This window comes from Panthera onca, chromosome D4 (genome assembly GCF_046562875.1).
Source record: "Panthera onca isolate mPanOnc1 chromosome D4, mPanOnc1 haplotype 2, whole genome shotgun sequence".
Taxonomy (NCBI): domain Eukaryota; kingdom Metazoa; phylum Chordata; class Mammalia; order Carnivora; family Felidae; genus Panthera; species Panthera onca.
The window spans coordinates 26,247,029-26,270,298 of record NC_138351.1 but is presented as its reverse complement, the minus strand read 5'-3'; the positions used below and the strand labels follow the sequence as shown (position 1 = coordinate 26,270,298).

The 23,270-nt window shown below is 42.0% G+C and overlaps 1 long non-coding RNA gene across 3 annotated transcripts in view; it reads right to left on the bottom strand.

Annotated features, from left to right (window-relative positions):
• LOC132663580 (uncharacterized) overlaps positions 1-23,270 on the bottom strand; it is a 105,982-nt gene that overhangs the window by 63,129 nt on the left and 19,583 nt on the right. For all 3 annotated transcript variants that reach the window (XR_009603136.3, XR_013551815.2, XR_013551816.2), the window contains exons 2-3: positions 16,039-16,098; positions 15,273-15,375 (exon numbers count right to left, since the gene is read on the bottom strand). This is a non-coding gene — a long non-coding RNA (uncharacterized LOC132663580). The remainder of the gene's footprint in view (positions 1-15,272; positions 15,376-16,038; positions 16,099-23,270) is intronic.

Here is a 23,270-nt window from a genome sequence, read left to right as displayed (position 1 = left end):
GAAGAGGGTAGGAAGGGTGGAGAGGAGGTGCATGCTACACAGACTGGCCGGAGGGAGCCAGGGCAGTGGAGGGGCAGCCCGCCCTACAAGGCAGAGCCCCCGAAGTCTGGCTTGCAAAAGCAGAGGGGTGGGACTCCATGAGTTCTGACAGCCAGTGGGACTTAACCTCTGGAATGTTAAAAGTCAACAGCTCTGCTCTTGGAGAGTGGGGGAGGGTGAGAGGATGCCGGGAGAAAGAGTTGTTGAGCCACGGAAGACAGAGCTCAGCTTGGCGGGGAACAAAGGTGTTGGTAAGTGCCATCTCCCTCTCCCATCCCCCAGCTGAAATTCCAAAGGGAACCAGTTCCCATCACTGAACTTTCTTCTACCGTGCAAACACCCAAGGCTGTGCTTCTGTGGATCCATCCCCCCGACGGGTCTGCCTCCCTCCTGGTGCTGCAGGGCCCCTCCCGCAGGGGACCACCGAAGGCAAAGTGAGCTAAGCCTGCCCCTCCCACCCCTGTGCACCTTGTGGATCCACCCCAGCTAATACGCCAGATCCCATTGAAGCAGCACCACAAGCCTGGCAGTGTGCAAGTAGCCCAGACAGGGGCCACACCACTCCACAGTGAGTCTTGCCCTTGGGAGAGGGGAAGATAAGGTACACACCAGTCTGACTGTGGCCCCAGCAGTGGGCTGGGGGCAGACATCAGGTCTGACTGCGGCCCTGCCCACCAACACAAGTTACTCCGGCCAGCACAGGGGAGGTGCCCTGCAGTTTGGAGCCACGGCAGGGACTACCCAAAATGATGAAATGGAAGAATTCTCCTCAAAAGAAACTCCAAGAAGTAGTGACAGCTAACGAATGGATCAAAACTGATTTAAGCAGGGGCACCTGGGTGGCTCAGTTGGTTGAGCTTCCGACTTTGGCTCAGGTCATGATCTCACGGTTCGTGGGTTCAAGCCCCGCATCGGGCTCTGTACTGACAGCTCAGAGCGTGGAGCCTGCTTCGGATTCTGTGTCTCCTCTCTCTCTCTGCTCCTGCCCCACTCATGCTCTGTCTGTCTCTCTCTCTCAAAGATGAATAAACATTAAAAAAAATAAATAATTTTTTAAAAACTGATTTAAGCAATATAGCAGAACAAGAATTTAGAATAATAGTCATAAAATTAATTTCTGGGCTTGAAAAAAGCATAGAGGACAGCAGAGAATCTATTGCTACAGAGATCAAGGGACTAAGAAATAAATAGTCATGAGGAGCTAAAAAATGCTATAAATGAGGTGCAAAATAAAATAGAGGCAGCCATAGCATAGATTGAAGAGGCAGAGGAGAGAATAGATGAAATGGAAGATAAAATTATGGAAAAAGAGGAAGCTGAGAAAAAGATAAAAAAAATCCAGGAGTACGAGGGGAGAATTAGAGAACTAAGTGATGCAATCAAACAGAACAATATCCGTATCATAGGAATCCAGAAGAAGAAGAGAGAAAGGGGGTGAAGGTGTACTTGAACAAATCATAGCTGAGAACTTCCCTGATCTGGGGAAGGAAAAAGGCATTGAAATCCAAGAGGCACAGAGAACTCCCTTCAGACATAACTTGAATCGATCTTTTGCATGACATATCATAGTGAAACTGGCAAAATACAAGGATAAAGAGAAAATTCTGAAAGCAGCTAGGGATAAACAGGCTATAACTTACAAAGATAGAAATATAAGAGTAGTGGCAGACCTATCTACTGAAACTTGGCAGGCCAGAAAGGAATGGCAGGAAATCTTCAGTGTGATGAACAGGAAAAATAGGCAGCCAAGAATCCTTTATCCAGCAAGTCTGTCACTCAGAATAGAAGGAAAGATAAAGGTCTTCCCAAACAAACAAAAACTGAAGGAATTCATCACCACTAAACCAGCCCTACAAGAGATCCTAAGGGGAATTCTGTGAGTGAAATGTTGCAAGGACCACAAAGCACCAGAGACATCACTACAAGCATGAAACCTACAGACATCACAATGACTCTAAACCCATATCTTTCAATAATAACACTGAATGTAAATGGACTAAATGCTCCAACCAAAAGACATAGGGTATCAGAATGGATAAAAGAACAAGACCCATCTATTTGCTGTCTACAAGAGACTCATTTTAACCTGAGAACACCTTCAGATTGGAAGTGAGGGGATGGAGAATTATCTATCATGCTACTGGAAGTCAAAAGAAAGCTGAAGTAGCCATACTTATATCAAACTAGACTTTAAATTAAAGGTTGTAACAAGAGATGAAGAAGGGCATTATATAATAATTACAGGGTCTATCCCTCAGGAAGAGCTAACAATTATAAATGTCTATATGCCGAATACGGGAGCCCCCAAATATATAAAACAATTAATCACAAACATAAGCAACCTTATTGATAAGAATGTGGTAATTGCAGGGGACTTTAATACCCCACTTACAACAATGGATAGATCATCTAGACACAGGATCAATAAAGAAACAAGGGCCCTGAATGATACATTGGATCAGATGGACTTGATAGATATATTTAGAACTCTGCATCCCAAAGCAACAGAATATACTTTCTTCTTGAGTGCACATGGAACATTCTCCAAGATAGATCACATACTGGGTCACAAAACAGCCCTTAACAAGTATAAAAGAATTGAGCTCATACCATGCACACTTTCAGAACACAATGCTATGAAACTTGAAATCAACCACAGGAAAAAGTCTGGAAAACTTTTTCTTCCAAAAGCATGGAGGCTAAAGAACACCCTACTAAAGAATGAATGGGTCAATGAGGCAATTAGAGAAGAAATTAAAAAATATATGGAAACAAATGAAAATGAAAATACAACAATCCAAACACTTTGGGATGTAGTGAAGGCAGTCCTGAGAGGAAAATACATTGCAATCCAGGCCTATCTCAAGAAACAAGAAAAATCCCAACTATGAAATCTAACAGCACACCTGAAGGAAATATAAGTAGCACAGCAAAGACACCCCAAACCCAGCAGAAGAAGAGAAATAATAAAGATCAGAGCAGAAATAAACAATATAGAATCTAAAAAAAACTGTAGAGCAGATCAATGAAACCAAGAGTTGGTTTTTTGAAAAAATAAACAAAATTGATAAACGTCTAGCCAGGCTTCTCAAAAAGAAAAGGGAGATGACCCAAATAGATAAAATCATGAATGAAAAGGGAATTATTACAACCAGTCCCTCAGAAATACAAGCAATTATCAGGGAATACTATGAAAAACTGTATGCCAACAAACTGGACAACCTGGAAGAAATGGACAAATTCCTAAGCACCCACACACTTCCAAAACTCAAACAAGAAGAAATAGAAAACTTGAACAGACCCATCACCAGTGAAGAAATTGAATCAGTTATCAAAAATCTCCAAGAAATAAGAGTCCAGGATTAAATGGCTTCCCTGGGGAATTCTACCAGACATTTAAAGCAGAGATAATACCTATCCTTCTCAAGCGGTTCCAAAAAATAGAAAGGGAAGGAAAACTTCCAGACTCATTCTATGAAGCCAGCATTACTTTGATTCCCAAACCAGACCGAGACCCAGCAAAAAAAGAGAACTACAGGACAATATCCCTGATGAATATGGATGCCAAAATTCTCAACAAGATACTAGTAAATCGAATTCAACAGCATATAAAAAAAATTATTCACCAGGATCAAGTGGGATTCATTCCTGGGCTGCAGGGCTGGTTCAACATTCGCAAATCAATCAATGTGATACATCACATTAATAAAAGAAAATGTAAGAACCGTATGATCCTGTCAATCAATGCAGAAAAAGCATTTGACAAAATTCAGCATTCTTTCTTAATAAAAACCCTCGAGAAAGTAGGGATAGAAGGAACATACTCAAACATCATAGAAGCCATTTATGAAAAGCCCACAGCTAATATCATCTCAATAGGGAAAAACTGAGAGCTTTCCCCCTGAGATCAGGAACACAACAGGGATGTCCACTCACACCACTGTTGTTTAACATAGTGTTGGAAGTTCTAGCATCAGCAATCAGACAACAAAAGGAAATCAAAGGCATCAGAATTGGCAAAGATGAAGCCAAGCTTTCACTTTTTGCAGATGACATGATATTATATATGGAAAACCTGATAGACTCCACCAAAAGTCTGCTAGAACTGATACATGAATTCAGCAAAGTTGCAGGATACAAAAATCAATGTACAGAAATCAGTTGCATTCTTATACACTAACAATGAAGCAACAGAAAGACAAATAAAGAAACTGATCCCATTCACAATTGTACCAAGAATCATAAAATACATAGGAATAAACCTAACCAAAGATGTAAAAGATCTGTATGCTGAAAACTATAGAAAGTTTATGAAGGAAATTGAAGAAGATATAAAGAAATGGAAAAATATTCTGGGCTCATGGGTTGGAAGAATAAATATTGTTAAAATGTCAATACTATCCAAAGCAATCTATGCAGTCAATGCAATCCCAATCAAAATTGCACCAGCATTCTTCTCAAATCTAGAACAAGCAATCCTAAAATATGTATGGAACCACAAAAGATCCCGAATAGCCAAAGTAATATTGAAGAACAAAACCAAAGCGGGGGGCATCACAATCCCAGCGTCTACTACAAAGCTATAATCATCAAGACAGCATGCTGTCTTGGCACATGTGTATTGGCACAAAAACAGACACATAGACCAATGGAATAGAATAGAGACTCCAGAACTGGACCCACAAAAGTATGGCCAACTAATCTTTGACAAAGCAAGAAAGAATATTCAATGGAAAAAAGACAGTCTCTTTAACAAATGGTGCTGGGAGAACTGGACAGCAACATGCAGAAGAATGAAACTAGACCACTTTCTTACACCATTCACAAAAATAAACTCAAAATGGATGAAGGACCTGAATTTGAGACAGGAAACTATCAAAACCCTAGAGGAGAAAGCAGGAAAAAACCTCTCTGACCTCAGCCACAGCAATTTCTTACTTGACACATCTCCAAAGGCAAGGGAATTAAAAGCAAAAATTAACTACAGGGACCTCATGAAGATAAAAGCTTCTGCACTGCACAGGAAACAATTAGCAAAACTAAAAGGCAACCGACGGAATGGGAAAAGATATTTGCAAATGACATATCAGACAAAGGGCTGGTATCCAAAATCCATAAAGAACTCACCAAACTCCACACCTGAGAAACAAATAATCCAGTGAAGAAATGGGCAGAAGACATGAATAGACACTTCTATAAAGAAGACATCCAGATGGCCAACAGGCACCTGAAAAGATGCTCAACATCACTCCTCATCAGGGAAATACAAATCAAAACCACACTCAGATACCACATCAGGCCAGTCAGAGTGGCTAAAATGAACAATCAGGAGATTATAGATGCTAGCGAGGATGTGGAGAAATAGGAACCCTCTTGCACTGTTGGTGGGAATCAAACTGGTGCAGCTGCTCTAGAAAACAATGTGGAGGTTCCTCAAAAAATTAAAAATAGACCTACCCTATGACCCATCAATAGCACTGCTAGGAATTTACCCAAGTAAAGGTACAGGAGTGCTGATGCATAGGGGCACTTGTACCCCAATGTTTATAGCAGCACTCTCAACAATAGCCAAATTATGGAAAGAGCCTGAATGTCCATCAACTGGTGAATGGATAAAGAAATTGTGGTTTATATACACAATGGAATACTACTTGGCAATGAGAAAGAATGAAATATGGTCTTTTGTAGCAACGTGGATGGAACTGGAGAGTGTTATGCTAAGTGAAATAAGCCATACAGAGAAAGACAGACACCATATGTTTTCACTCTTATGTGGATCCTGAGAAACTTAACAGAAGCCCATGGGGGAGGGGAAGGAAAAAAAAAGTTAGAGAGGGAGGGAGCCAAACAATAAGAGACTCTTAAAAACTGAGAACAAACTGAGGGTTGATGGGGGGTGGGAGGGAGGGGAGAGTGGGTGATGGGCATTGAGGAGGGCACCTGTTGGGATGAGCACTGGGTGTTGTATGGAAACCAATTTGACAATAAATTTCATATTAAAAAAATAAATAAAATATAACTATGATTTTGACTTAAAAAATAAAATAAAAAATAAATGTGTAAAAGGTAAGGAGCTTCACTCCACTGCTAAACTTCCTCCAGGGAAGGGACACTGGCTTGGAAGGGAGGATTGTTGAGAAGAGTGGGGTCTGATAAGTTCTCCAGCAGCTTCTCCAAGAATGATGTCTGAGGACTATGATAGGACATTTCCAGGAACTCTCAACCTATGGTTCTCACCAATCCCTGATCTCTGGATCTTTTAGATAAACTTGGTGCACCCTGCCCTGAAGAAAGATTTGTTACAAGAATTGTGATGATTAACTTTATGTGTCCACTTCGCTGGGCCATGGGGAGTCCAGATATTTGGCTAAACATTATTTCCAGGTGTGTCTGTGAGGGTGTTTCTGGATGAGATTATTATTTGAATTGGTAGGCCAAGTAAAGTAGACTGTTTTCCCCAGTGTGGGTGGGCCTCATCCAATCTATTGAAGTCCTGCATTAAAAAAAAGCCTGATTAAAAAAGACTTATTTCTGCCTGACTTTCTTTGAGTCAAAACATCCATCTTCTCCTGCCTTTAGACTCAGACTCAGACTGTAACTTACACCATCAGCACTACTGGTTCTCAGGCCTTTGGACTCAAAGTAGAACTATATACCATGGTAGTCCCCAGCTTACTGGCTGCAGATTTTGGAATTCTCAGCCTCCATAATCACAGGAGCCAATTCCTTATAGTAAAGATATAGATAGATAGATGATAGATAGATAGATAGATAGATGATAGATAGATATATGATAGATAGATAGATAGATAGATAGATAGATAGATGATAGATAGATCCTCTATTGGTTCTGTTTCTCTGGAGAACCCAGACAGTGTCAATAAACCAAGTGCTAACAGAACCTAAATACTAATTTTTTTTTTACTCTTTCCCTCTTGCTCTCTCTCTCCCCTTCTCTCTCTTCCTCTCCACTTGTTTTGGGATAAACTTCATTAAAATCTCTTTTATGAGGATCATCTTCTTTTTTTCTGTTCCTTTATACCATGACAGGATGAGGAGAAGGTGAGGGCAGGGTCCTGAGGCCACGATTCTGGCCTAACCCAATGTGACCTTACAAACCCAGAGTCCTTAACCACCTGATTTACTCAGCTTCTGTGTCTTATGTTTAAAATCTAAGAGAGTAAAATGAGATTGGTCCCACTTGGCCCAACAAGCTGTGACTATAGGGTGGCAGGGAAGGTGGTCAAATGATATCAGCAAAAGAGATGGAGTTCAGATGGGGGGTGGGAGAAATGTTGATAAGTGTACCTAATATCAGAGATAATAATGAAATAATAGAACAAGGGCTGAAAACCCACCCTTCAAGTGAACTACAGATGTTCCAGGATGAGAATCTGGCCCTTCACTTGAAAATTTCATTTCATCTGAACTAACCTTCTCTTCAAAGGGTCAATCCAATTACTCCGGACAAACACCAGTGGCTCTCTGAGAGCCCGTCAGTCCTCAGAGGAGATATCTGAAAGGGGTGGCAAGAGAGGGGGATGAAAAGAGAAGCAGAGTGTCCTTTCATGGGAGGTCCAAATGGCTGCTCTGTGTAGACTGCAGTTTAGAATTACAGGTCAAAAGGACCTGGATGCGATTAGTTCATGGGAGACCCCTGAACCCCCACTTCTCTGTATCCGGGAGGCCAGTGAAGGACTATTGTAGTTCTGCTTCCAATTTGTTCTCCAAGCCATTTTCCTTTCTTGTGCCAAATAAATTCGGCCACTGACCAACAGCAGCAGGTTTCTGGTTCTGGTTTTGTTTTTTAACTCCAGCTTGCTCCATTTCAGAGTTCCCTGACAGAGAGGACAAATGTGTGGAAACTCTTTCCTGGGAGCCAGTATAATACAGTCCCTCATCCAAAATTATGAAATCCCAAAGCTCTGAAAATCAAAAATTTTATAAGATAGGTGCAGAATCATTTGGCAACCAAAAAATAAGGCTATTTTTACTTTTTATTTGTCCTATTTAGTTCCATTGTTGATGTTTCACTGCTAAAATATGAGTGGGTTTGACTACAGGGTGTTGTTCCAGATCCCCACCAGGAGTAGTAAGTAATATGTGGGATATGTATCACGTCCCCATTCTGGACCCTACTGAATTTCAACACACATCTGGCCCCAAACACGTTGGATAAGAAATCAAGGACTTGTTCAATAGAAATAGCAAGACTTTTGGCTCAGACAGCCAGACCTGAATCTGAATCCCCTCTCTTGTTGTATAGCAAGCGACTTAACTTCTCAGAACATCACTTTCCTCCTCTGTAGAGGGAAGGTCACAATCATAACTACTTCTTGGTGGCCGGTGGGAGGTTTATCGGATGAGACAAGTTCCATAAGGAATTTGACACTCTCCCTGGTACTGGTCACTGCACAACAAAAGCTTCTTTTCTTTCCCTAATAACACCCCCTCCCATTCCACAGAATCCAGGCACAGTGCTATGAAAATCAAAACACAGAAAGTAAAGAAAAGAAAAAACTCACTCCCAATAAAAACAGGGCACCAAAGCAGAGACTGACAGGATAATTTGTCAGAACTGTCATCTTGCTAATAAGGAGTAAGGTGCTCAAATGTGGCTATGAATGAAGACCAATAAAAACGAAGTTCTACTCTCATATGTATTTCTTTATGCTTCTCTTGGATTGATTTTTTCTATGGCCTATTAACCGATTCTAGCAATTGGTGCAATTATGTGGGTGGGTGGGTAATTTCCTTTCTCCATTGGCCCTGTCCATCCTGGTAAGTGATTGGTTGTAAACAACACAGCATTATTGACCATATTGACTTCCAGAATCCCACACTTTGCTTTATTATTTGGTCCCCTTTTGAGATGGATTCTTTACTTAAAGACTACCACATTCCAGTCAACAGCAAAGGCCATAAAGTGTCAGAACATTTTCTTCTTAATGTGAAATCTATGCATATTAAAAGCACAGGAACATGCATATTCGTTTAATGAACTTTGCTTAAACCTCAGAAGAAAGTCAGTTGTATACAGAATTTTGACTTCTTTCTTAACAATATTTCTAAAAAATTGAAGTTCCAAAAAAGAGTCTTTATGCTTTTAGTCCTCTAGAGTACAAAATATGGTTGATTGCTAGCTTCTATTTATAGTTCAAAAACAGTGTAAGGCAGCCTTTCTAATCCCCTGAAAGAGTGCTAAAATCTATTAACCATGACTTCCATGGGCACAGAGTTTGCAAATGGTAGCACATATGCCCCAAGTTTGCAAATTCCACTTTATGTTTTACAAGCATTTCTCTCCATTCATCCATTTATCCATCCATCCATTTCATTCATCCACCTACTCATCCATCCATCCATTCATCCATCCACCTACTCATCCATCCATCCATTCATCCATCCTTCCTTCCATCAAGAGACTCTGTCAAGCTATAAACTAACCCTAGGGGTACAAAGATGAATAAGACACAGCCCCCAGTGGGTAAGACAGATGTGCTTATCATTTGAGTTCATGATTAACTGAAATAATGTTTTCTTGTTATATGAGAAACCTCATCAGCATCGCTGGAGCTCAAACCCCTTATGCCCCTTATGAAGGGTGAGATCTGGTCCCTAGAGCCTTCTTTGTTACTGAGAGAGCTGAGATGGGTGTGGTACGAGGGATAGAGGTAGACAGTGGGACACAACAAATTCTGAATAATAAAGGGATGGAAAGTATGAGGCTTCCCAGGGAAACTGAAGAAAATGGAGATTGGCACCAGCAAAACTGAGCTCTGGATGGAGGGAAAGGCTGAGAACTGGAATAGCTAGTAGCTGTGTGGGAAAGGAGAGTTTTAAGGAAGGAATTCATGATATCTAGAATCAGAGAAGCTCTCAGATGGGAAGTGGCCCTTGAACAAAGATTGGAAGAGGTTCTAGTTACTATTGTTGCATAACAAGTCACCCTAAAACTTAGTGGCTTAAAACAACAATTATTATTGTTCACAGTTTATGCACATCAGGAATTCAGGAAGAATGTAATCGGTGGCTTTAGCTCAGGATCAGATGGTGGCTGAAGGGAGAAGAGTGTAAGTTGAGGGGAAAGGGACCAAGAGTAGCTTGAAAATGGCCCAGCAGCAATCTCTCTTCATGGGGTCTTGAAGCTTCTCCATGTGGTCTCTCCATGTAGGCTAGTTTGACCTTCCTCACAACATGGCAGCTAAAGAGAAGCTGGGCTACTTATGAGGTGGTTCCAGGTTCAGGATCAAGTCCACATCCAGGGCACCAGACGTAAGCAGCATTGCCTCTCATTACCTAGCCTCAAAATCATGCCACATCATATTGACCACATTCTATTAGTTACAAGGGAGTCATAGGTTTGCCCAGATTCAGGAGAGGGGAATTAGACCTCACTGTGTCATGGGGAGTAGCAAGTTTCCAAAGGGATGGGAGCTATGACTGTGGCCACTTTTGGAAAATGCAATCTGTCACAAAGAGTGATGGAGGTCAGGGGTTGAGAAATCAGGCCTTACCTGAATACCTTAGCGCTAACTGCTCCTGCAACCAGCCAAACCAACCAACCCCTAGTCTCATTGAAAAAGAAATCAGAGAGAACTAATCAGCAAACCCTTCCCAGCATGCACCCACTGCCACCATCAACTGCCTCCCTTTCCAGCATCTCTGAGGCTTCACTGTCCACCTGTAGTCTGAGGTGTGCTCACCATCACCCGCTGCCCTGAGGCTAAAGCCAACAGCCCATCACTTGCTGTCCTAATTTCCTAGGGCTGCCATACCAAAATCACAAATGAAGTGATTTCTGGCAATAGAAATGTGTGCTTTCACAATTCTGGAGGTCAGAAGTCTGAAGTCAAGGTATAGGCAGAGGCACACTCCCCCGCAAAGGGTCGGGGGAAGAATCCTCCCATGCCTCTTCCTGGTGTCTGGTGGTTGCTGGGATTCCCTGATTCCTGTTCTCAGTTTGTGTTTGCATCATTTCCATCTCTGCCTCTGTCACATCATGCCCTCCCTCTTTTCATAAGGACACCAGTCACTGAATTAGAGCCCACACTAATCCAGTAGGATCTCATCTGAACTTGATTATGTCTGCAAAGACCCCATTTCCAAATAGAACCACATTCACAAGTACTGGGGGTGAGGACTTGGACATATTTGGAGGGGGAACACCATTCGACCCCACAACACTTGCCACTGGATCCTGGAAGTGCTAGAGTCACCCCTACTCAAGCCCTACTTGAGTCACCTCAAGGCTCTAGGACTGTCTCTCCTTCCAGTCTCAACCCCTTCACCCCTTCAAAGCAAATCCACCACCTCCTCCTCTCAGGGCACAACTTCCTAACAAGACTCTTTTAGTCACACACAGTTTGGCAAGAACTTCCTCAATCTCTCTGCCCTTGTCTCTACTCTCCTGCTACATTAGTGTGTACACTCACACACATTCACATGTGCACACTTGATAGAGCCACCTGATTCCTGACCACAGAGCCACACATGAGAGATTATTGATTTTCTCTTCTCTCGGCTTTTTATTAGTGCCCACAATTGCTTTTTGTCCTGATGGCTTTCTTTAGAATGAGATTTGTTAGAAGAAGGATCCTTATTTTTGTCTTTGGTGCTCATGGAATTCCAAGAGGCTCTCATGGAATTCCTCAGCTCACCTTACATTGTTTTAGGACCATCAGTCCAAAGGACCATGAGTCCAAAGACATGCCATGCAGACCTCTTCTAACAGTCTGGATTTCAATCAAGGGGTGCAAGTCTGTAGCTGAAAGACTAGCCTGCATTTTGCAGGTCCAACCTGAGAGAGAAACGGAGCTACAGGCCCAGGTTGTGAATGTCCCCATGCTAACATGAGATACACTACATTATGACAGGCTAGTCCTTTAAAGGGTCATATTCTGACCCTTCTCTGGTGGGGAGGGGTGTCTGCCTTCCCCTGTCCTATCCTGCTCTGAGACATGGGAGAAATAAAAAATCGTCCACATATCAACTTGTTCACAACCATGATCTAACTGCACAGCCCCGTAAGAAGGGACTCAGCAATCCTTAGTTAGACCCCATTCATACACACATTACAGCTGATATCACAAAGTAAAGTCATTACAGCACATTTTTTATGCAAATGAAATAACTATAGCATTCCAAATTTGTAAAAGCAGTTTTCTTCATGTTTGAGTACTTCTCTGCTTGCCTGGATAGTCCTCTATGGAGTAAGTAGTAAGAAGCCCTCCTCCCCTGCCTTGGAAATTGAATTCAGATCATAATTCATCTGAGTAGAAATACAAAAAAACTGTTGGAGAAACAGAACCCAGCCATGACAAGCCTAACTCCTGTCTCATTAAAAGAAAAGGGGGTGTAGGGGCGCCTGGGTGGCTCAGTCGGTTAAGCGTCCGACTTCGGCTCAGGTCACGATCTCCCGGTCCGTGAGTTCGAGCCCCGCGTCAGGCTCTGGGCAGATGGCTCAGAGCCTGGAGCCTGTTTCCGATTCTGTGTCTCCCTCTCTCTCTGCCCCTCCCCCGTTCATGCTCTGTCTTTCTCTGTCTCAAAAATAAATAAACGTTAAAAAAAAAATTAAAAAAAAAAAAAAAAGAAAAGGGGGTGTCAATAACAGGGACTCAGAAGCAGGAATGTTACTTACCCCCACCTACACCAGGTCTGTACTGTGTTTTCAGGGTCAGTTTATCACCATTACAAGCCCTGAAGCCTGAAGCCTGAAGCCACCTGCATCTGAGGCATATTCCTGCTGCACCTTGCCCTGGTCCATGCCTTCCCATGACCTTCAGAAAGTCTAGTTTCCTCTAAGTTCACACATAGGGAGAGAATATGCCAAGTTTCCTAAAATAGGTTTGTTGATCAGTTTGTTTTTTCAATCAGTTTTGTTTTAATGCAGAGCCAGTGGGGTTTTTGAAATTCCTAAATAGAGATAGGTGAAATAAATAAAATCTTACCCAGGTGGGAATTATTTCAGCCCCCTTTCAAAGTCATCAAACTCAAATTACTTTTAAGCAGGTTTTAATATTTAGTTCATTGTATGTGCTGACAGAGAAAACACAATGCCTACAATTCCAATGATCTTCTCTCTGGGTCACTGATGTGTCACTTGCTTTTGAGAGGATTTCAATGCTTCTCTAGTTTTGAATGAGGCTCCCAAAGCTCTTAGGAGCATGCTTTTGCCCATATGGACTATCACACATTCAATAAGGTACTGAGAAGTTGGACAAGCCTATGCTTAAGAGCTCAGATCATGGACAAAGCCAGAATTGAACTGGAATTTTAGTTCTGCCACTTAGTAGCTGTGTGACTTTGGGGAAATTACTTAACCTCTGTGAATTCAATTTCCACGGTGATAAGTAGGAATAATGATGACTGCCTCCTGCTCCAATCCATGCCATCCTCACTCCAGGACCAAAGCTAACAAAGCCACCATGGCCTGGAGCGTCACCATTCACCACAGCAGGAAGAATGAACTTGTAAAGTTATACACTTAGCTCTGAAAGGCTTCCAGCTGGAGGTGACACATGTCCCTTCTGCTCACATTTCACTGGCCAACTCCAATGCTATGGCCACACCCATCTGCAAGAGGGAGAGAAGTTCAACCTGCCCATATACCCAGAAGTTTGAAAATCAGAACTGTTAGCAGCAGCACTAATGTTGGCCACACATGCTGAGCACAGGCTCTGGTGATGCAGGATATTTGGATCTTACCACTTGTCTCCTCCAATTTTGACTCAATGGACAACCTGGACCTCGAGTCTGATTCAGAAAAAACATCAGTGTGTGTTAACAACTACATTTTGATGCAGAATTTGTTCAACCAATATTTGTTGGGCATCCTATATGCCACGCTGTCTTTGAGACCCTGCAGACTGAGCTAACATTCTGGCCAAATAGGTAGAAGAATGGATAGAAATACCAATTACTATGAGAAAAAAGAAAGCAGGGTAAGAGGGTAGAGAGTGAGTGGGTAGCACAAGTTCTCCCTGAGGAGTGATGGTTGAGTAGAGGCCACCAGGAAGTGGCAGAATGTGCTTGGTGATATCTACAGGAAGAACATTCCAAGCAGAGGAAAGGGCAAGGCCCAAGGCCCAAGGAACACATTCTTAGCCTGTGGGACAAACAGCAAGGAGACCAGTGCAGCTGCAGCCTGGAGCACAGGGCACAGGGCTGGGTGGAGAAAATGAGAGCACTGGGGGCCAAGGGCCAGGCCATGGAGGGCCAAGGTCATAGCAAGGACTTGGGACTTGAGCTGACACAATATCCCCGGAGCCTGATGTACAGATAGGAGGCCTGAGTAGCACCAACAGTAATACCTCTTTATAAAGATGTACTTTAAAGAGTGCACTCCATTAAGTGAATTTAATTCCTGGATTAGTTAAATGATATTTAATTTTTTTACCATATTCATTTCTATTTTACTAAACTTCTTTTCATTGGAATTAATTATTTTTCTTATAAAATTTACAGCATAAATTTAGTTCACTGGTTAGTTTTTTTTAAGTTTATTTATTTATTTTGAGAGAGAGAGGGAGAGAGAGAGAGAGCACATGAGTGCATGCATGCAGGGGAGGGACAAAAAGAGAGAATTCCAAACAGACTCCACATTGTCAGTGTGGAGCCCAATATGGGCTCAAACTCAAGAACCTTGAGATCATGACCCATGACCTGAACAGAAATCAAGAGTCAGACACTTAACTGACTGAGCCACCCAGGCACCCCTCATTGATTAGTTTTGTATCCATGTATTAAATTTTATAAAATCTAGCACCTGCCATTGTGACATGTTGTTATTTTGTTTTGTCTTCCTGTGGCCGATATTTTTGCCAAATCCAATTTTTCTACCTCAAGCTTCTCGGATCCAGATTTTTCCACAAATATTTCATTTTTCCATCATAATTGTTCAATCAAAAAATTACCATGTGTGATTTTAGCCACTGCCTTTTTAAATTTTGTGTTGATTATTACTACCCAGGCAAATTTGCCCCAGGTCAGTTTTTTCAGTTTTCTATGTAACTACCCAGATGTTGTTCTTTAAGTCAGAGTGATTCTTTAGCTAGCCGATTGTTTTGTTTTGTTTTGCATTGCTTACGTGTGTCAAAATATTATGAATTGGATTTAAAAAGAAAAAAACAACAACAACAGTTTCTACTGGTCTCTGTCTTAGTCTGTTCAGGCTGCTATAACAAAACACCACAGGGTGGGTGGCTTATAAACAACAGAAATTCATTTCTCACAGTTCTGAAGGCTAGACGTTCATGATCAAAGTGCCAGTAGGGTAGGTTCTAGTGAAGTCCCCGCTGGGTGCAGACTCTTAATTTCTGGCTTTGTCTTCACATGCTGGAAGGAGTGAGATAGCTCTCTGAAGCCCTTTAATAGGAACACTAATTCCATTCATGAAGGTTCCACCTTCATGACAAGAACCTCCCAAAGGACCCACTTCTTAATATCAACACCTTTGGGAGTTAGGTTTTCCACATACAAATTTCAGGGGACACAAACATTTAGACCTTAGCAGTTTTAGAGCAAAGAACAAAGTAAAAGATGTGGAAGAATCAAAATGTCAAAATAATGGAGCCAAAGCCTCCTGCTTTTAGCATGCACTGACTACTTAGAAAACAATAATCATTGGGGTGCCTGGGTGGCTCAGTTCAGTTGAGCATCCGACTTGGGCTTAGGTCATGATCTCACAGTTCGTGGGTTCGAGCCCCACGTCAGGCTCTGTGCTCAGAGCCTGGACCCTGCTTTGGATTCTGTGTCTCCCTCTCTCTCTGCTCCTACCCCACTCACACTCTGTCTCTCTCTCTCTCAAAAATAAATAAACATGAAAAAAAAAGAAAACAATAATCATTATTGTCTTATGTTACAGGTGAGGACCACACACACCTGAATTCCCACTTATGCACTCCCAAGTAAAGTTGGGTTAACTTTATATTTTTAGGTTCTTTAACCTAAAGAACCTAAACTAAGGTTAGGTTAAGAACCTAACTAAGCAGGTGTTACCAGCTTGAGTAGGACTCCATGACTTCATTTCATATATCAATACAAGAAAGTGTCTCTGACCTGAAAAACAAGAGGTGAAAAATCAAATTTACCTATAGAATTTATTTTATTTTTACCTACAGTTACAAATGATTTTATATCAAGGTTGATATAAAAAAATACCCTTGCCAGCCATAGCCCTAATTAAATTGCTCAGCATTCTTTCTGACACAGGATACAGAGTTCCATCTTTAATCTATAACCATAACACTGCTGCTTTTCAGGGATGCTAAGAGATTTGAGTCTATAGAGTTAGAAGCTGCTGGATGACTCCACTTCTTCTTCAGAAGTATAGGAGAGGAAAAATTAAAGTTATTCGGCACTTATCCAGGTATTTTGTGTGTATCAAATCATCTCATCTTTAACACATCCTTATGAGGCAAGAATTTCCTCCCCGTTTTAGAGACAAGGAGACTAAGATTCTAAAAGATGAAGTAACTTGCCCAAGATCATGTTACTGGTACATAATAGCATAGCCAGGAAATAAAATCCAGAGGCTGAACTGCCTCATGCATTCTAATCCCATCTAACTCATCTTCGTAAAGATTTGTAATTCACAGCACTGGAATTTTCAAGCACCAGAGGGTACCTTTTCCTTGGAGACTGCTAAGCATTTCCTCCTGCAAACTTTTGACCCCTACATTTTTCTCCCAATGTCAGGAAGAATTATCATGAAGAGACAATACCCAGTTTTGAGCTCATGTAGGGTACTCATGACCAACAATGGAAATTTGAGGTATGTCTCTCTTAAAAACATATACTCCCAGAACTATCCCTAGGCAATGTAACATCTACAAGAGCATTCCAGAGATGCTAGTGCACTTTGTGACATGCTACCGTAAGTGACATGCTACATACACACTATTAGGTACTGCTGTGCAGTGATTCCTGAGCCACCTTGTTCCAGATTTGCATTTAAAGAAAATAAATCCTAGTTTTGCTGGTTCTGTGACATACACCCCACATCACACAACCCAAGAGCTCCTGTATCATTTGGCCTATTATAGATATTACAACTCAAATTCACTCACTTTGTCAAAATAAGTCATTCCTTTGAAATGAACTGAGATAAGTTAAAAAAAAACAACAAGGGGAATCTTTTTTTTTTTTTCATGTCTCTTTATCCAACCAGGGAGATCTATTTGAAACAGCCACTCAAAATGTATTAATAATAAAAGCCAACAAATGTGCTTTCTCTGACTTTATGATCTGAAAAGCTCCCAGTTAATGGCAGCCACTGATTTTCAGCTTTCCTCCATGGTAGACAAGGAAACTGATCATAAAGGACGGGGCCTAGCCCATCTGATTTATTGATACCATTGTATACTGTCAATTACTCATAAGCATGGCAAATGCTGAACATTACATGAATAGGAGCACTATACTAAATTATAGATGGCCAGTGTGGAGAAGTGTAATATATGAGGTCCCATCAGCACACTGTCAGAGCAACCCTTCAAATAAAAGTCTCTGTTTTAATGAGCACCAAGGCCCTGTGCACATTAGGCATATGAACTGGAGGGGAATAAATCAGAGGATCAAAATTTACAATCCAAAAGGGGTGCATCAAGTTTGGGAGGAGACCAATTGCTGAGTTAAGAAGGCGAAGCAGTTCAGCATGTTATTAGTACAAAATATCACATAGTACCTATCTAAACACCCTCAAGAAGTCTTTGTATTCATCTAAAAGCCCAATATCAATAGAGTATAAATATGTATATATATATATATGGAATGAGTAAGCTGAAGAATAGTGTCTCAGACAGATTCCCTAAGGCACAAGACTAAATTATTTCTCTAACCTGGAGTGGAATGAAGGTGGGGAGCGGGTAAGAGGAGGTTGGGTGTGGAACAATCAGGAAGGCAATTCTGGGACCTCTTTGCACTGTGTATATAAATCATTAAACAGCAGACAAATGATTTAACACTAATACAAACATGGGTTCCCAGAGAATTAAATTTCCCTTCCCACAAATGAGTCAGAATAAAAGTGAACTGGCTACACCATCATCTCACCAAGTGCCAGGAAATGTGATGCCAGTACAAAATAAACCTTTTTGGGATTGATGTGACTGTATTCAAAACCATCCATGCACCCATGAAATTCCTCAACCCATTTAAACTAATGAAGCCAGATCTAGTCTGATACACAGGTCCCCGAAGACTAGACCCATGACCTGGGCTCACCATGAGGCAATTTGAAACACTTTAGAACAAAAGCATAGGTGGAAGATTACCCACTGTACTTTTTTAGGAAGGACTGCCCTTTAGTCTGAGGTTACGCCCTTCCCAATAATTCGCGCAGTATTCTTTCTTTTTAAAATAATGACAATCAGCTTGCAGTTATCAAGGTCCTTTTTGTCTAATGTCCTTGATTTGGCAAATAAAAAGTTAAGAATTCTATGTTGAATGCATTTTTTTAAATTTATCAACCACAAAATCCAAAAATCTAAAAAGAATCCTCTTATATTCTAAGGTAGCCCAATTTATACATCAAAATATACATGCAGGTTAAGACTCTATAAATGCCTGCTCTGCTTATTTTGCTACTTGAATGTGGTGGGAGGAAAGAGCCACACAGTATAATTTAAGAGGATTGGTCCCAGCTTCTAGCACAATGAATCCTGTAAATGATAGTCTCTCAAGCATTCACACTAAAGCAAAGTTTGATCATCTGGAATGCGGTGGTGGCCTCACTTTGTTTTCCACCTTGTCTTGGTATCTCAAACAAGTTGCGGATTCTTCCCACACCCTGAACTAGCAGTTTCTTGACCCCTTTTGTTTAATTTCTGCTCCCCATCAGTTACCTCAGTGAAACTCCTTTTCACTTGCATGATGGAACTCTCCTTTCCTTTGATCTCAGAGCAAGGCGGGGGAAGCCCAGTAACTGAGAAGTGATGATTGGACATGACACCTCCTAAGGTTTGGTCAACAGAAGAGCGCTTTGAAGCGAACCTCACATTTCAGAAGAATTTTTGATGGACTTTTTACATAACGTGGAGCCAAGGTTATACTAGTAAGGACCATGAGTTTCTCATGCTCAAATCTACTGCATGGTGAGATAGCAGACCATTTTTTAGCAACTTAAGAAAGATCAAAGGAAAAAATTAAAAACAACAGAAAATGAAAACAAGCAAGCCTCGAACCAGGAGCACAACCCAGGTTGGGGGTCAAGGGGACTTCAAGCACAACCCAGGTTGGGGGCCAAGGGGACTTCAAAGTCACAGAGAAGCCTGCTATTCAAAATGCACCTGTTTACTCCAGCCATTTCTCTGCTTGGATGCCCTCCCTCCCCGATCCCATTCTGTAGGTTCAAATCCTCCCCATTATCCAAGGCTCAGCCAGAAACCATCTCTCATAATAAGCCTTCCTGCCCCTTGGTGATAAATTCTCTCTCCCCTTCAGTGCAATCATAGCACCAAACTATATTTCTGTTATCAGAGGAATACCTTCATTTTCTACTTTGCATTATTGGTTTTTAAGATAAGAGCACTACTTCTCTTACCATTTTGAAGGAACCACAAGATCAGAACCATGTTTGATTTATCTTTGTATACAGTTAATGTTCAATAATTACTTTCTGGATGGAAATATGAATAAATGAATGAATGAATGAATATGAAATGGTGTATATTAACTTTAAACTTTCTACGATTCCACAGAGGCATTTTTAGTTCTCTGCTTCCTTATTTTTCTTTACATGGCATCAGTGGGCATCTCTGATGTGGTGGGGAAGACAAAAACAACCAAGTTGTTGGTGATGCTGGTAAGTGGCAATTACAAAAATTTCGCCTTTGGTTCCTATCACCACTTCTGGTTTTCCAACTCTATTCACAAGAAAATCATCTCATTTGATTCTCACTACTACCCTGCATTGGGGGAAATAGAAGCAACATAGGAATATACTCCCTATGGAGCAGATGGAAAACTGAGATTCTAAGAGAGGTGGTAACTCATTCAAAGTCACATAGATGACCAGTAGCAAAGAAAGTTTCCAATCTGGCTCAGTCCTTTGGTAGAGAAAACACACCTGGTTATGCCCCCCGGGTGGAATCCAGGAGTGGAGTGGGATCCACAAGATGAGGAAACCAGGTTAAAAAAGGGCCTTTGAGAGAGGAAGATAGTCCATATGAAATAAATAAGAACTAAGCGTGTACACTCTCCCCAAAAAGCATCCAACCTCACTGACATGCCCATCATTGTAAGGAACCCAAGTGGTGCCTTTAAAGGCTATTAGCAGGTCCATACAGGTATAGCTCCAAGTTCCCCAAGACAGTAGATGAAGTCAAACTTCAGTGCTGTGGTTCATTCATTTATTCAGCAAGCATGATTTGGGGGCTTATTCTACAAAGGGCCGAAAAAGTAAGTCTTGTTTCTGATTTCAAGAACTGCAAACCAGCAGACAGACTACAGTGGAAGGAAAAGGAGGAAGGAATTCCTTCAGAAGGAAACAGAGGTTTCAAAAATCAAACTTCTCTCAACTGTCCATGGTGGAGCCAGGATTGGGATACATGTTTTCTGACTCTTTAGTCTTTGGTTGGCTCTCTGATTTTATAGAAAGGGGGAACTAAGGCAGGATGAGGTTGGCTTAAGCCCCACATCAGGTCATTGGCAGAGGAGAGTTAGAATTTATGAGAGCTAAATCCCACGACTGTGTTTTAGCCATTAGATGAGGGTCTCTCCTGGTGACAGCGACCACATTACTTTCCTTCCTTTTACACCCAAAAGGCCAAAAGTTCAAAGTCTAGTCCCGCTGGAGCCCCCCATACCAGAGCAGCACCCTTCCCTGTCTGCAGTGCTCCCCTGGGACCGGCCTATGCATTTGCTTTGTAGATCTCTCCAAACAAGAACTGTACAAGTTCTCACCAGTAGACAATTGCTTATTTGCCTCCAGTTCAAATTACTAATTGTCTTTTGATCACACATCATGTAATGAGAAAATTAATTCTGAAAAAGGTATGCTATGTCAGCAAGGAGCAAAACAAAAGGTGCTCAATTAACAAGTCATAATCTGTTTTTCATTCTATATCTGAAAGCTCTTCATCTGACTCTAGGCTTTAATATGTAGACAGACTATCCTCGCTCTTGGTGTTTCCCTATTAGAGGAGAGAATGATGTGTGTCTTGCTCACCATTGCATCGCTCACACAGTGGTTGGCATGTAGCAGAAGTCCAATAAATATTTCTTGGGTTTTGGTGTGCACATGTGTGCATGCAAAAGCTTGCAACGTAACCTGCAACGCTTGCAATACTTACTCCTCATGGAAAGACCCACCTGATTTCCAGAAAGCTTCCCTAGGTTTAGAAGGGCAGGGGGCAAATATGGGAGCTCCTTGCTTCTCCATTTTTACAGCAGTTCCAATGACAATGCCCTGGATGTTAGATACCCACAAGGATTTAAATATGCCCACCCACCCTGATAAGCATGTTTGCATGCAATTGCCTCCTCTAAGAGACATTTAGGCAACTGAGCCAATTATAGCAGCTGCATGCAGGCTGACCTTAGGACACCTGGATACCAGGCAGCTTGCAGAAATCTGCTGCTTTAAGTCAGTATCTAGGAAAAGCAACAAACGTTTCCACAAAGCCACCAAGACTATTTTGCCTTGGTGCTGTGACAAGGAACAGTGACAAGGAAGAAAAGGCAGAGTCACCATCTATTGAGCACCTGTTTTATGTCAAGCACATCACTAGGTGTTTTTACCTGCATTATCTCATTTGAAATTGGTGCTGTTATCCCCATATCAGAAATGAGAAAACTGAGCCTTTGGAAGGTCAAGCTAGCTTGCCCGAGTTTATTCAGTTCAAAAGGAGCAGAACTGAGATGCAAACTCAGGTTTGTTTGAAGCCAAACCCCATGTTCTCTCCACCATTCCACCCCATTTGCTGAAGAGGCCACTAGATTCCATATGCAATTCTGTTCTTGCTTTCTGAGAACAGCACTTTGCCTGTAGCTGAGTATGTGGTGCTCCTGTTCCAATGACAGCCTGTTGTTCAGAGTGCTGGTGTAGTAAAATAGGCCAGGGAAGGTACCAGAAGTCAAGTTTGTGGCACTCCCTGTGGTGTGCTCCATCACTTACCCCTTAATCTCTTTATTTTTCCTCTGACTTCCTATCTCTTTCTACCTACATCTTAGACTTGCAGGGACAGCCCTGTTAACTTTCAAGCTAAAACATGTGCCAAGCCCTGGCACTAAACAGCTTAATTTAATTAGGTCCTGGGATGGCCAAGTTCACTGCTGACGTCATTTCTCAAAATCCCCTGGGGCATAACTCTGCTGGCTGCAATGCCTTAGGACACAGTGTTAGAGTCAAGAACCAGGAGATGACCTTGTGCGCTAGAGAGCTAGGCTCCAGTGGGACAACCCTTCCTTAAGTGCTAGAAGTCCTCTCTGGAAAACTGAGCTGTCTGGGGGCAGAGGAGTAAAGATGTGACAGACAGGCAGCATTAAGTAGTTCTAACAGAGGGAAAAGTTACCCTGCTAATGTGAACACAGGACAATGGCAGGAAATTGGATAGTAGACAGTGCTTAGAGACCAATCAGGAGCCAGGCTCAGGCAACAGGGACACAGACACTGGGCTGATGGTCAAAATGAAGACCTCAGGTCCTAGAGGAAGTGGCAGGAACAAGGCAGAAGCCCAAGGGTGCAGGGGCCATGATCTGGGCAAGTTAACCAAACCTGGACTTGGGCAAGAGGTTCAGGCACCAGAACTAGAGTTCAGGGTGAAGACTGCATCTACAGATAAGGCCTGTTAGGTTTTTTCTTCACATCAACCAATTCCCTAATTCTCCAACTGGGTGTCCTACAATTCAATTCAGTTCTGACACTCTGGAGTCAGCCTCAGACCTTACAGGTGAAAGCCTCAGTCCCAGAAGACTGCCCTCACTTCAGAAACCAGTCCCCAGGTTACCTGCACTCTGTCTCACTTGGCTACAAAGTCAGGGGCTCCCACAATCCCCTCCTGGGTCTGACCCTCAGTCTTGATCATTCTCTAGAATAACTCACAGAACTTGGGGAAATGTTATACTTACTATAATGGTTTATTATAAAAGTACAAATGAATAGCCAGATGAAGAGGTATCACAGGAGCCTCTGTCCCCATGGAGTTGGGGTACACCACTCTCCCAGAATGTGGATGTGTTCACCAACTCAGAAGCTCCCTGAACCTCATCAATTAGGGGGGGGTTCAATA